This window comes from Pleuronectes platessa, chromosome 8 (assembly GCF_947347685.1).
Source record: "Pleuronectes platessa chromosome 8, fPlePla1.1, whole genome shotgun sequence".
Lineage (NCBI taxonomy): Eukaryota > Metazoa > Chordata > Actinopteri > Pleuronectiformes > Pleuronectidae > Pleuronectes > Pleuronectes platessa.
In genome coordinates, this window is record NC_070633.1 from 3,535,592 (window position 1) to 3,549,479 (window position 13,888).

Consider the following 13,888-nt stretch of genomic DNA (forward strand, 5'->3'; position numbering starts at 1 on the left):
GCATTGCTTTTGGTTTCACTGCACTGGTACAGTGCTTCCTCCAAAAACTGCTCCTTCCATTCCTGAAAAGGAATCTGCAGTTCGAACACAACTGTGTCCGATTGGCGGTCATCTGAACTGGGAGACTCCTCAGGATGTTCCTCCATCTTCCCCAGCTTTTCCCAAATGTCATGCCTATTCAGTTTGACATAGGTGTACAGGGCTTTTGGTGTCATTCTGCATCCAAGCTCCTCACTCAGATTTGCCCAGATTGCATGTGAGGGTGGCACAATGTCCTGGCCGTGCAATATGTCGTCCTTGGCTGCCAACATAACTTTAGTGACCTCATCGTGGCCACAAGATGGGATCCTCGGCATCTAAGGGAAAACCATTACATTTGTAATTAATGTCTTTGGTTGAATTTTTGATCACAGCATGTACGTCTATTACAAGAAGTAATGTTTTGTAATTTCAGTTTTAATGTAATTTATGTACAATCCTTGCTTGTTATGTTGTTAGTTCGTGTTAATAAATGTGATGACTGTTCAGTTAGATCTAGTTGTCATTGAGATGCAATATAACTCTCTAGGTCTTCAGAATGGTTTGACAATGTCTCTCACAAATCTGAGGTCTTAAAGTATTGTATATGGTAAAACGATGTGTAACCAGATATCCAATTTAACATGAGATGCATACATTCTCCATAGGTTTGTTATAGATATATTATACTACATATAACCATATACAGTAAAAAAAAAGAAAAAGAAAAAAAGTGGTTACAGCTGTTAAAATCTTTGGTCCATATCAGCCTATCATATGCTATCAACACCTTTGCATTTGGGCATGTAATGAGGTACAATGTGCCCTCGTACTCCTAGCGCAAAACGTTTAAGCAGCACTAAGGAGTTTTTTGCTCCCCTAGTAATTTCCCTACCGACACCCATGGCAAGGCCGGAGATGCCATTCTCCGTATTAAAAGTAATTGTAGCGGCACAATTTTTTTCAAGTTGTTATTTTAAGGTAGAATTGTTACAATTTGTTATTTTAATTTACTGATATTGGGCGCTACTACCACTTACTGGATAAACGGTACCTCCACTGTACATTAGCCATGCCCATCCCCCACTACTCGTGTCAGCTCCAAATTGATACGTTGAGTTTTTCTCCCACGATGAGCTGTTAGTTTGCTAATGACTAGCAGCTTTTTTATCATATGCATTTCATTTCTTATCTAAAACGAATGTATTTAAAACATAGTTCAATTTGATTTCTGGTCAAACATTAAGTTTTACTAAAGAAATGTGTAATGTTGGGTGCTATATCTTACCTTTGACAGATGAAGTTCGTTGCAGTTACAGTGCCTTGCATAAGTATTCACCCCCTTTGGACTTTTCTACATTTTGTCATGGTATAACCACAGATTAAAATTTATTTCATCGTGAGTTTATGTAATGGACCAACACAAAATAGTGCATCATTTGGAAGTGGGGGGAAATATTACATGGATTTCACAATTATTTACAAATAAAAATCTAAAAAGTGTTGAGTGCATATGTATTCACCCCCTTTACTGTGAAACCCCTAACAAAGATCTGGTGCGACCAATTGCATTCACAAGTCACATTTGCAAGTCACATAATTAGTAAATAGGGTCCACCTGTCTGCAATTTAATCTCGGTATAAATACACCTGTTCTGTGACGGACTCAGAGTTTGTTGGAGATCATTACTGAACAAACAGCATCATGAAGACCAAGGAGCTCACCAAACAGGTCAGGGATAAAGTTGTGGAGAAATATGAAGCAGGGTTAGGTTATAAAAAAATATCCAGAGCTTTGAACATCTCTCTGAGCACCATAAAATCCATCATAAGAAAATGGAAAGAATATGGCACAACCGCAAACCTACCAAGAGGAGGCCGTCCACCCAAACTGAAGAGTCGGACAAGGAGAAAATTAATCAGAGAAGCAACCAGGAGGCCCATGGTTACTCTGGAGGAGTTGCAGAGATCCACAGCTGAGGTGGGAGAATCTGTCCACAGGACAACTATTAGTCGTCTACTCCACAAATCTGGCCTTTATGGAAGAGTGGCAAGAAGAAAGCCATTGTTGAAAGGGATCCATAAAAAATCCCGTTTGGAGTTTGCCAGAAGCCATGTGGGAGACACAGCAAACATGTGAAAGAAGGTGCTCTGGTCAGATGAGACCAAAATTGAACTTTTTGGCCTCAATGCAAAACGCTATGTGTGGCGAAAACCCAACACTGCCCATCACCCTGAGCACACCATCCCAACAGTGAAACATGGTGGTGGTAGCATCATGCTGTGGGGATGCTTCTCTTCAGCAGGTACAGGGAAACTGGTCAGAATAGAGGGAAAGATGGATGGAGCCAAATACAGGGAAATCCTTGAAGAAAATCTGATGCAGTCTGCAAAAGACTTGAGACTGGGGCGGAGGTTCATCTTCCAGCAGGACAATGACCCTAAACATACAGCCAGAGCTACAAAGGAATGGTTTGGATTAAAGAATGTTAATGTCTTAAAATGGCCCAGTCAAAGCCCAGACCTCAAACCAATAGAGAATCTATGGCAAGACTTGAAGATTGCGGTTCACAGACGGTCTCCATCCAATCTGACTGAGCTTCATCTTTTTTGCCAAGAAGAATGGACAAACCTTTCCATCTCTAGATGTGCAAAGCTGGTAGAGACATACCCCAAAAGACTTGCAGCTGTAATTGCAGCGAAAGGGGGTTCTACCAAGTATTGACACAGGGGGGTGAATACTTATGCACCCAACAGATGTCAACTTTTTTGTTCTCATTATTGTTTGTGTCACAATAAAATTTATTTTGCACCTCCAAAGTACTATGCATGTTTTGTTGATCAAACGGGAAAAAGTTTATTTAAGTCTATTTGAATTCCAGTTAGTAACAGTACATAATGGGAAAAAGTCCAAGGGGGGTGAATACTTACGCAAGGCACTGTATTTGGGGTTCCTTCTTTTTCAAGAACAATCACCAGAAAGTAGGCTACAGATTGGTGAAATAACTATATCTCTCAAGTTTATTGTGGTGTTAAGTAATCCTGTCGCTCATTACTCCTCTTCAAAAACCTGCTCTCTACCAGCGGCTTCCAGCTGTGCACCCCGTTGTGCAGGTCAAAAGGGATTGGGGGACGATAGAGAGGTCACCCAATCACTTGATCCCAGAGTTCCATAGAGACCCTGACCTTCACTGGCTATCCCAAGTCCAGTTTCATGGTCCCCGACCCCCCCCCCCTGACCCACCTGTCCAGTTGTTGTCAATACAGAAGCTGGAGGAGAGCGTCATCATTAGCGTGTTCATCAGTCAAATCACGTTCATCCTGCCATCCACATATAGAGAGTGTGCGTGTGGAAATACATACCGTTCTTATTTTGTTATTAGGACTTTGTCATCATCTGTTCTTTCCGGACAATCGGTGGCCTTCATACAAATCCTTTTGGGATTCATTCATTCACATATCCCCCTTATTTTATCACTTCACAATAGTTTATAAACATTTACTAATTGGTACAAATATTAATTTTGACAGCAGAAAAAAATCACAAACGTAGGACAAACAAATGAGACTATTTGTATGACATTTTGACGTTGACAGGGGGCTGTTACATAACAAAACAACATAGCAAAATCAAGTTTTAATAATAACTTGTCACATGAGAGAATTCAAACGGGAATATATTTTAAACTATAGTGGCACAAACATTTCTTTTGACTGCACAAACCAGCACAAACGTAGCACTAACGATAGAGACCAATTTGACGCGATTTGAACGTTCTAGGGGTGCTGGTTGCATAACAAGTGGTCTGTTTACATAACAAGAAGGGAAAATAAAGTTGTATTAATTACTTAAAAAGTAAAGTATCAAAAACATTTATTTTAACAGCACAAACCAGCACTAACGTAGCACTAAACATAGAGACAATTTTGACGCGATTTGAAGATGGAGGGGGGGCTGAGTGACGTCACGTGAGAAAAATCAAACTGGAATACCTTTTAAACTATAGTTGCACAAATATTTCTTTTGACTGCACAAACCAGCACAAACGTAGCACTAACGATAGAGACCATTTTGACGCGATTTGAAGGAGGACGGGGGGCTGAGTGACCTCATGTGTGAAAAATCAAACGGGAAAAACTAAGAAATCATAATAGCAAAACAATTTCTTTTGACGGCACAAACCAGCACAAACGTAGCACTAACGATTGGGACTATTTTGATGAGATTTGGGCGTGAACGGGGGGCTAGGTGACGTCACATGCCAGAAAATGCAATTTTGAATTACTCAAAATCCTTACCAGCACAAACGATAATTTTTACGGCACAAACCAGCACAAACCTAGCAATGAGACGGGGGGCCAACTTCACACAGGTCCTGACAAGTGGTGTGTACAGGTGGAAATTTGCAACCGATCAGTTGATGAAAATTTCCACCTTTAAAGACACCTCGTTCGAGCCGGAGTTGAACCAGCGACCTAAGGATATCAACATATGTAACCTACAGTCCTCCGCTCCACCAACTGAGCTATCTAAGGACCCAATCATGCTTAACAGTGTAGAATTGTTCTTAAAAATGTCCATATCCTGTTCAGAAAATGTTTAGCTTTCTTCAGATTTCCTATGCCAAACATTCAGGACATGAACTGCCCCGCCTACTTTTTTGTCGTTGAGGTCTCCTGACAAGAGGTGTGAACTGTTGATGATTGGTTGCGAGTCATTAAGTGTCTGTTGCAAACTTATTACTTTTCAAGTGTAACAATGTTCAGGCCCCTCATATTTATTGCCCCATATCATGCACAGCTATCATCAAGCCTGAAGTTATCGAATCTACAACCAAACAAGGTGTCGATACTTTCGACCAGATGTGTGCTCACTACGGCTGTGGAAGAAAAACCAAGAGGTGGCTATTGTGTGTGCTCTATGGAATGATGAGCGCTGGTGTGATAAACAGGTGGATCATACACAAGGAAAAGGCCATGAAGAGAGGTGACAATCAAATGAAGAGGAGGCGGTATACATGACTTTAAATGCATTTAATCCTTATTTAGTGTATTGGTTAGGACTATATATCACTTGGTGGTAATTTCCAAGGGAATTCATTTGTTAAATTGTTTTTACAGTCAGTTCGTCATTTTTCCTCTCTCGAAAAATGCAATTTTTTGTTTATCTCTCCCACAGTTGTCAGTGATGCAGGGAGACTGTGCCTTCACCGGACATAGCTCACATATCCCAGGAATGGGTGGACCTGCAATCCTATACCTGAGTCGAAGCTGCAGAAACATGAGACCAGATATTCTACGCTCGTCAGCTCCGCATTTTGGTTACACACACACATACGCTGAATTACCAGCGGTTGGACGTCGCTCGTTCGTCTCGCCGTCAGTGTAGGAAGTATGAGGGTTTAAACGGGCATAACTTCCTGTCGGTTTAAACAGTTTCCTGTTGTGTTTTTTTTCATTGAAAATTTGTTAAAGTTATAGTCTTTATAGTTGTTACCTCTTGTTTTACAAAAGTCATTTGATTTGTTTAAAGAGGAGTTATTTTGTGACATGTAAAGACGTCATTGTAACCTGTTGTTTTTGTTTCCATGCACTGGTTTTGCCCATGATATAGTTTGAATTGGTAATCAAGCCCAGTAGGAGGGGCTGAATGTATAAAATGGCAGCTCCAAGCCATTTGTGAGGGCAGTGAGTCTGACGCCGCGTTTACAAAGGACGCGGAACCGCCACGCAGCACAGCGCAATTCTCAATCAGGTGCCTTGCTAGTCACACAGGACGCGCATTTCTGGGGTTCTGGGGTAAATGAAGATGGTCTTCATAGCCCCCCCCCTCTCTTTCTCTATCTACTTGTGTGCTTGTAGTGGATGGGCAGAGGGGGACATTTAATTTAGTGATTGGTCAAATTAAAACTCCAGGACAACAGAAGAGGATGGGATGCATATTTGATCATTTATATCATATAAACATGTAATTTATATTCTTTAAAATAATTTTGCAGAGTGCGCGTCACATCGCAGCCCATGTGAACAGCACAATTGTTTAACAGGGGGGCATAAAGGAGGCGCCTGGCTTTCCGTGGCGCTTCCACGTCCTGTGTAAACCCGGCGTGAGTCTGGTTATAGAGGAGGGTAGAAACTTTTCTTGTCGTTTTTGATTTTAAATTATTCGGTTTAAATTATTGTCAATATGTCGACAAGCCCCTTTGGAGCCGGCTGTAAATAAATTTAAAACACCACGCTGTACAGACTACGCTTGTGTTGTCGACATTTTTTTAGGAGTTTTAAGAGCGACCCCACCACATTAGTACTTTCATGATACCTCATCAATAAATGATTTCCCCTTCCTTTGAAGGGTGGTGCCCTGAGGTAACTTTAATCAATTAAAGTTCTTATTTAATATCTTTTCTCATAACCAAATTTATTGAATGCCCAAAGGCACACCATTTAATGGTGTCACACTTAATGTATCATATGCACAACAACTATATATATATATAGTTATCTTATCATTTCTATTCAATAAGAAAAGACCATTCGAGTCAAAATAAAATGTGTTGGTGCAACTACTGATTGTTAAAAATGTGATTGACATTGCTGTAAAATACACTGGAAATCTTAACACAAAGAACAACAAACAACAGTAACCACAAAGAAATGTATGAAATAAACGCATCAACAAACAGACAGGAGTGAAACGATAACCTCTTAGTTGGAGGTAATTAAAACAATAAAAAATAATACAAAGGATGAAATAAATCCCCCTGTATCAGCCAAAAAACATACTGTGGAGGTGAGGGAGCTTGGAGCGCACCTGCACCTGCACCACAGAGGATCAATCAGCACAGGTGAGAGCTGTTAGCTGATTGGTTCTCATGCTTAAAAGGCTGCAAGTGAGCTGCCTTAGGACACAGTCCGACACAGAGGACTTGGAGGACTAGGAGACACTGAGCTGGAAAGCTAGTTGCCAGCAGGGATTGCTTGCCCTATATGTCCGGAGTTCTGTGTTTGTTTTGGTGATTAATAAAGTATGCTTAAATGCAACGCTTGTGTCTCTGGCTGTGTGGGAGAGCCCCGTGGCATGGTCTACTGCCACACATACTAATAAACTAAAACCAACAATTATTAGAAGATACAAAATACTGAGCTATTGCAACAATACGTTCTTCTAAAACTACACTGTAAGAAAAATCCCGAGAAAAGTTGGCATCTGGGTTGCCAGAATAATTCTTAAAAATGTACAATAAAAATATAAACAACTTTAAAAGAACATCTTGTAATTTATTATTTTCAACAGGTCCACATTTCCTACAGCCCTTTTCTGCTAAACTAGCATGACCACGTTGCTATTTAACAAATTCCGTCTGTAAGATCCAGCAGTTGAAACTCATTATACATTGAACCCCATTCAGTTTCACTGAAAAAAACTGTAAATTCTTCATTTTTTTAAGGCTGTCATTTAACTGAATTTATCAGCAAATTTGACTCCAAATTGTTTGTAGTGTATTTTTCAGTATTTATGACACAAATTACAGTAAAAACATCTAAATACTGCAATTACATTTTCTGTAAAATGTACAAATTACGATTTTATGGCAAAAGAAAATCCTGTTCTAAATATATCCATCTCAAATATTAACTGTAAAGTATTCTTCACCACCTGTTAGGATTATTGCTCTCTAAAAAAAGAAGCTTCTATACGGCATTAACACTGCCTTGCCTTGTTTTAGATGTTTGACCACAAATGTGAAAAATGTTCCCCAGTGTACACAGATTAAGCATTTAAAAATTGTAAAGCAAAGCTAGATATATCGTATACTGTGTATATATATATATATGTGTTACTGTTCTAAAATAAAAACATAACTTGACTTTACAAGGATTTATTAATCTCAAAAAAGTGCAAAAACGACACATATTAATTTATGTACATTACAAACATCAGAACTCACTGTTCATGCGCTCTGCATGTGACAGATTAGTGCTCATATTATTAACTGTTTTATATATAATTAACATGTATTAACTGAATAAGGAAAGAAAGTAGGGGTTATTTGCTATGAATTTTCCATGTAGCAATAACTTCAAAAGAAAAAGCTCTTCAACTGAGCTATAGGTATGCAAGTAAAGAAATACAAGTCCAATGAAATTCACTAACAACTGCATACAAACTCTGTAAGAATTTCGTCTGAAACTTAAACTTTCTTAAGCGTGAAGAACTGAGCAGACAGAGTTTAGTTGAAACAACTCATGATACGAAAGTTCTTGAATCAAGGTCTGGGACTCGGGGGTTCACGTGAAGACGGGATGTGATTTTCTTCTCCACTTTAGTGCCCTTCTCCGTGTTGATGGAGAAAAAACACCTTGGGAAACAGAAGAAAAACAGATGACTGTATTAATAATTAAATACCTAAATATACAACAAAACACTTCACATCAATCAACAATAGTTGGTGACACGCATGCTGACCACTGCCATTAGAGGTCACATTAGTCTTAATTCTAAAGGGCCTGGTGGACCTCAAAGGCCTCCTCCTTCTCAAGGGAACATGGTTTGGATCTGCTTCTGCCTCATGGCTGCAGTGTGAGGACATGCTGAGATTCAATAAGTTGTGGAGAGTGAGAGATCACCAGAGAGTAATTGTCTGTGGGATGAAGGGTTTGAGCATTACTAAGTCACAGCTCACACCAGGTGATCAACATCCTGAGTTATCCAATCACAAGTGGCCGATGCTACGATACAGATCTGAATGTGTCTGAACGCATCCTGAGATCTGAGACTCTGCGTTTGTATAATGATGAGACACTGGACTGAAATTCAATCAATACATTTTATTTACACACTGTAACAGACAACAATGATTCACCAATAAATAAATAATTCAGTCCTCCAATTTCGGACAGTGGCAGCATGTGAGGCTTGAGAAGAGTTTTCGAATTCTTCTCAGCAGCCTTCTCTTTCCGCCCGAGGAACCTGTGGCTGAAGCGGTGACGTCTGAGGCCTCGTCAGAACTCCAGGAGACTTTCTCACTGGTGTCATCATCTCCGATGGACGACCAGCCCGAGGTATCTCTTGGGTTGATCCTCAGGTCAGACCCTTAGGAGAGTTCCTCACTGGTGTCATTGAAAGGTGGCGAGCAGGTGGTGTCTGTGGACACTATTGTCAGGTCAGAAGCTGTGGCTGCAGCGGTGATCTCTGCGGCCTCGTCAGAACTCCAGGAGACTTCCTCAGTGGTGTCATCATCTACGATGGGAGACAAGACCCAGGTAGCCCTGGAGTGGATCTTCAGGTCAGACCCTTTGGAGAGCACCTCACTGGTGTCATTGAAAGTTGGCGAGCAGGTGGTGTCTGTGGACACTATTATCATGTCAGCACAACAGGACAGTTCACTGTTGGCATTTGTGGAGTCTAGAGCCTCCACAGAATCCATGGAGTCTTGGCCCAGTAGCCGTTGTGTGAGGTTGAACAGTGGAGGCTGTCTTCAGAGGTGGTCCGACTGGATGAGGAAAGACAATCAATTAGTAAATCAGTCACGGTAAATTAATTAAAACCATCGGTCCATCCAACCTGATGTGTTTAGATCCAGTGTGAAAGGACATTAGGACACTTACTAGTCTCTGCTGTGGACGTCCTCCCTCAGGTGGCTCATGGAGATGAAGGGCAGCTCCAGAGCTTGACGAGTAGAGATCCTCTCATCCCAGTCGAGATGCAGCAGCTCCTCCAGCAGAGACACAAAGGCCATGCGGTCTTCCATCTCAGCTGTCCCCAACTTTGGATGGATCTGGATTTGAAAACAGGTTTCAGGTCAGATGATCCAGCTCCCGATTGACCGATAACTAACTGGTACAAATCCAGTCTTTACTTGTTCAACACATGAGTGTACTCACATGAATCAGGCCGTTGAGGGAGTTTCGGCTGCTCGATGAAACTCTCCTCTTCCTCCGTTTCCAGTTATTAACAGCGGTGAATTCTACTGCAGTCTGAAGGAACAAAAAGTATTACAGATGAGAACAGGGCAGTATGATTTAAAAATGCTCCAATAGAATTCTCAAACATAGAAGAACATGTTTACTCTACCATCAGTCTCAATGATGGACTGTCTTCACCCTCTTCGATGAAGAACTGCTTGCTGTACACCTGCCAGCACGGAGCAGGTGGTCCTGCGGCAGGCCAAGCACTGTCACCATGTCCTTCATCTGCAGACAGAATACACATCATGAGAATCATATCCACTTGCATTCCAGTGTTAATTTCGTTGACGAAAACTATGACGAAAAATATTCGTTAACGATCTTTTTACCATGACTAAGACGAGACGAAGACGTAACGAAAACGGATCTTTGAAAATAAAAACTATGACTAAATCTATTTTAAGATACATTTATTGATCCCAAACACATGCACAATCACACGACATGCAGAGTAGGGAAATTTGTCTTCTGCCCCATCTGGTGAGCATCACAGGACACACAGAGCAGTGGGCAGCCATGCACAGCGCCCAGGGAGCAGATGTTGGGGGAGTTAGGTGCATTGCTCAGTATTGTCACCTTGAAGAATCTAACCAGCGACCTTCCAGTCCGATGTCCATAACTTTCTGCCCATAGTCCAATTATTCTGCCACTAGTCCACCGCCTCTCACTTTCGTTGACGGGACGAGACGAAAGTGTTGGTGGTTGACTAAGTCTCAAAAAATTTTTAAGACATCGTATCAGGCCGTCATGGAGGTCCAAGAGCTGGCGAGTGTGTGTGTGTATGTGTTTGTGTGTGTGTATGTGTGTGTGTGTTTGCTCCCAGATAGCGCACCAGTCCCCGGGCTCCGCCCCCCGCCCCGCTCACTCGCTCAGAGACACAGTGAGATCAGAGCTCGTTCACGTGAAGCAGCTGCTCAGTGACTGACTGCTTTTTAACTATGGAAACAGTGAAAACACAGAGTTTCTCCAATTCATTTGTCTGATTAATAATAATATAATACTTACAATTTCAATAGGGCTCACCCTGTCAGTGCTCGGGCCCTAATAATAATCCTTACAATTTTCAATAGGGCCTCACGTCAGTAAGTGCCTGTCAGTGCTCGGGCCCTAATTAAAACAAGACTTGTCTCCCTGAAACTTCACAATACTATTTGAGCATATATGCTTTGAAATTATCACTATCAGTTAAATTGCTTAACATGAAAATAGAAAACAGTGCATGCGCAGGTTGGGGGGGAAATAAATAATTCAATAGGCAGAGAAGAGAGAGAAAGAAAAGGAAGAAACAATAGATAAAAACAAAATTTAAATAAAAATTGTAAACTTACCACACACAACAATGGTAGGAGGCGGGTGAATTTGGTCCATCTGTACTTCCTCTGCCAGGCATGTGTCCTCCACATGCCAGAGCATCGGGTCTTGCTTCTCATCAAAGTAGGAAAGCAGAATACAACAGGGTGCGTTCCTATGAACTCTACAATGCAACACATAACCCCTCAACGTCTCTAATACCTTGCTGCAAAAATGTTATCATTTTTATCAGACAAACAAAACCGCCAGATTTTTTAAGCTTAGCTTTAGAAGTGTTTTCCCTCCTCCGGTGACTCTGTAAAACCCCCCACACAACAGCATGAAACAACAAACTGAAAGAGTTCTACGCTAAGCATGAAACTCACCAAGTAATTAATTGTTGGTCGGTCCCACACAGTATTTCAAGTTTGAAGAAGATGAACGTTAGCTTACCAGTGCTACAGACCTTAACCCCTGCCGTCCTCCGGTAAACTCGTCTCCAGATCAGACTCAGCTCAGCTCCAGACGCTAGCCGACCGGGCGGAGTGGGTGGCTGTGGCGGAGTGGGCGAGGAGTGGGGGCGTGCATTCAGGTACGAGCGGTAAACTTTGCCGATCTGGCTGCTCTAGTCCAATCAGAATTTATCTCTACTAGTCACTGAGTGTTTGAAATTCAAAAACAGCCTTTTATTTGAGCAAGAATGTAAAATGTACATTGAAATTCATTACTATTACAAAATGCAATGTCCATGCTCAAACCATGACCGCCTAGCTCTGAATAGCATGTGTTCAGATTGTGTAGTTGAATGTAAGTTAAATTATTTTCGTAAATTTAGCCTTTGCATGTAAAGCCATGCCATTAGGAACCCCAAGAACGTTGTGTAGAACCCCGGTGATGAACTGTGTAGGATTTCCCTTTCCAAACCCTATGGCACTCCTATGATACTTATTGTATTTTGCCTCGTCCTCCTCTCCTTTACAGATCAGTCTTCTCCTGTAGTGTTTTAGCTCAAATTTGCGTATCGCGGCTCCATCGCCTCCAAGAGGGTATCCAAGTCATTCAGCCCTTTGTCATGCTCACTTAGTTTGTCACGCTATTGTCTTCTTGAATAACTTTCTTGATAATCTCCCGGAAAGCCTGTAGCATGCTAGCGTCCACAGTGTTCTTGCTATAGTAGCCTTATGCCGGGTTCACACCGGACGAGGAAGCGACGCTGAAGCGGCGCGCCCCGCCAGGAAAGCGAAGCGCCTCCCATCCATCCCAACGTTTAGCGCCGCGCCAAGGGTGCCTCGCGCCGTGCAGCGATCGTTATTTTTTTTTGCTCGCAGCGAGCGTATGGCGCCAGGAAACAAACTGAAAAAAGGATTTTAGACGATATTGACAACATGTTTTATGTAATATAAATTATCAAATATGCATCCCATAGGTTGTATTCCCCTGCTGTTGTCCTGGAGTTTTAATTTTAACAATTTTACCAATCACATTATTAAATGTCCCCCTCTGCCAATCCACTACAGCCACACAAGCAGTATGTGGACGTGTCTGCTGTTGGACCAACTGCCTCAGAGAAGGCAATATTGGGCAGACAGCCTTTGGAGGATGAAGGTGTTTGGCTGGAAGAACAGACTTCCTCTTGTCTACTGCCTTTCCTGCTGTACTCTGTAGCAAGTGGTATCAATGTTGGGGGCCAGGCTCTGGGGGTGGAGCAGTGGGACGTAACTGCATAGGTGGGAGAGGCACAGGAGCAACAGGAATAGTTGGAGGCAAGTTGACCCCTTGCAGCAGAACACCACATTCATGCCTCTTCAGGCGCTTGTTGTGCCACTGGATGAGGGTTGTTTGAATGACCTCAAACAACTGTAATGTAGTGCTCTGCATGACCACACCATTACCCAGGACCAGCTGCCTGATCTAGCTGTAGTCTGTGGGGATGAGAGTCCATCTTGTCAGATCATAATTGCCCTGTTTTTTAGGGCTCTTATAGAGGTTGCTCAGTTTTATAAAGATGGACTCTATCAGGCGACAAAAGTCTGGCCACTTTGCAGGGGATCCTGTTGACCCTAAGACACAGCGCGTCGTGCTCTCCACACCTGGTGTAAATTCTGCTCTCTTTTTGGAACACATGTAGCATCTTGTTGTCAGGCGACTCTGGTGCTGTGCAGCATATTCCACCCGCTGGCGATCATATGGCAGGAGGTTCTGCCACAGGGCTATAATTGTACTCCCCTGCAGGTTGTTAAGGTTTAGGCCAGTTTAATTTCTCAGTCCCACCAAGTACTCCGCCAGGCAGTCCACGGGATCCATTCCCAGAACACCACGCTCATCCACTGCCTGGTAAACATACATTAATTAAAGTACATTAAAATCAACAGAAAAAAACCCACTAGCAAATAGAGAAAAGTACCATAACTATCACAGTGTAATTTTCTTTGCAAAAAGACTCACCAGTTGTTGCCCAGGTGCTGCTGGGCTGGTGGTCTTTGATGCAGAGGAAGCTGTGGCTGTAGGGACAGTTGTCGAGAGGTAGGTGGGGAGAGGAAGTATAGAGGCTGAACTGGTGGTGACGGCTGATGGGCCAGGCAACACCCTGGTCGGACAATCCAAACCCTGG